We start from the raw sequence: 2,210 nt of genomic DNA on the forward strand, positions 1-2,210 counted from the left end.
GTGTTAAAGAGGAAAATGTTTGTAAATTGCTGTAACATATATATATACACACACACACATATACCTATATCTATCTATCTATAGATATATATATATATGGATTGATTTTCTCTAATACGGTTTCTCACCTGATTTCCAATGGTTTTCTTAGCTACAGTATGCCATGCAGTAATAATGTTATTAATAAGGGAGTTTAGTCCCCTTTCTAAATAGGCATCCATAATTCCCATTGAGGCTAACAATAAAATAAAAAACCCAATATAGCAAAAGACAAAGGTTCGGGTAGTATGCAGGTTCTAGAAATATGTACAGATATGGACAGTGGGGACACAAACTCAACTGATATACAACAATGTAACTCCATATATCAGCTGAGAAGCTGTCCCTGTAACGGTAATAGTATACACTATATTGTATCTCTCTTCAATATTTATGTTTTTTATGTTTATTATGAGTTTCTTAAAGCACTATTGCTATAGAGCTGATTTTTGTACTGTACAGGTCCAAATAGTCAGTTGGTGCTAAGGAAATACTAGTCACTAGAACAATCTCACCCTGAAATACCAAATACAAGTATTTTATATTTATTTTTCAGGTAACTTTCCTTAATTTAATGATTACCTCAACAAGTCTAGAGGATCCACTGTTAAGTATTCCTGCTAAAAAAAAAAAAAACGCTTAACTTGGAAGACAAAAAGAATCAGCTTTATTTAGATGATGCAAAGAACAGGTGTTTTTTCCACATACCCCATGTAAATATTGTTAAAGAGTTTAAAAAAAAAAACTTAATGTAAATCAAGCTGCCGCTCTCTAATTTTAATCTGGAATATAAATACTTGTCTCTATGCATGTTCATATTTTTTTTCTCTGACTCTGTAACAATGCTATAAATATTACAGCATGTCCTGGTGTTGACCAGCATAAGAAACCTCTTATGATCTCAGGAAAACACACAATCTTTCCAAAAAATAAATATTCTACTAGAATAACCCAAATTTATACATGTTGTAATTAGGGATTTACTAAATATATAGTTGGGTTTCAAAAAAATATATATTCTTTGAAAACCCTTGTCCTCTTCTCATTTGCAATATACTAAAATTATTTAATACAAAAAACAGTCCTGAATTGTAGTGACAGATTTGTGAAGTTCTAGAGAAATGCTGATGAATTCTCCCTCTCTTTTTTTTAAGCCTATTTTATACCAGCCAGGCAAAAACAGATTGTTATTCGACTGTAGCACTGTTCAGATGATTTTCGTGTTTCTTTAAATAACCATTTTTTGTATTTTACAGAAAGCCGTTTAAAAAAATAGAAGATCAGATTTTGGAAATTTTATCATTGTCACAGGGAAACATCCTGGAGGACGAATGAGCTATTGACATTCTCTCCTCAAGCAAAGAGCTGTCCCAGGAGATCCATGAGAAACAAGAAATAACAACAAAGACTGAAAAACAAATTGATGAAACCAGAGATGGCTACAGACCTGTAAATAGCTTTTCACACTGTCGCGGTTACAGTTTGAATTGAATAGTTTAGTTTTGCAAATTGATGGAGAAATCCACTTATTTCTTTAAAAAAAAAAATCCTGCCGAAGAACAGATTTTAGATTAAATCCGATTTAAAAATAAATGCACAGAGTGACATTTAGCAAAATATCAAAAATCATTTGCACTGGCATATTAAGGAGTGCTGGTGGGGAGGAAGCATGCATAATTTGGAGCGTTTCTTTTAATATTTCAATTGGGACCCATTGTGTCATTATTCACAAGTATGGCTTTCATTGTGTTTTATTGGATTAGGCTGCAAATCACTGAGGCGTAGTGTCCTTTGTCATCTCTAACCTGGTTTACATCAATTCCATGTATCAATACTCTTTGGCTTGGTTTATTAATCTACACATCAGTTCTATAAACAACAGTGAACCCTCTAATTTATTAGATGAAAGGATCAGCAATCTTAATGGTCATTTTACATACAGGCACATTTAAACATATACACTGTTATCACAGATTAGGGAAAGGAAATCCTAAAGCTTGTAACTATTGGAGCCTCCAGTTGCTATTATAATACAAATATGTATTTATAATAATAATTAAATGCTCCTATGGCTGGGGTGGGATTGGGGGTAAGCTCCCAACTCCTCTATAATACCCCAAATGGCCAGCAAAACCAATTGCCTCTGACAACCAAATTCTCCATTACTTCCC

General features: G+C 32.9%; 1 pseudogene; it reads left to right on the forward strand.

Moving 5' to 3' along the window:
* Positions 1 to 1,991, forward strand: part of LOC113406125 — an 11,045-nt pseudogene extending 9,054 nt beyond the window's left edge.
* The last annotated feature ends 219 nt before the right edge of the window (positions 1,992 to 2,210 follow it).

The sequence above is a fragment of the Terrapene carolina genome, unplaced genomic scaffold (assembly GCF_002925995.2).
Source record: "Terrapene carolina triunguis isolate 2854851 unplaced genomic scaffold, T_m_triunguis-2.0 Scaffold68, whole genome shotgun sequence".
In the NCBI taxonomy this organism is placed as follows: Eukaryota; Metazoa; Chordata; order Testudines; family Emydidae; genus Terrapene; species Terrapene triunguis.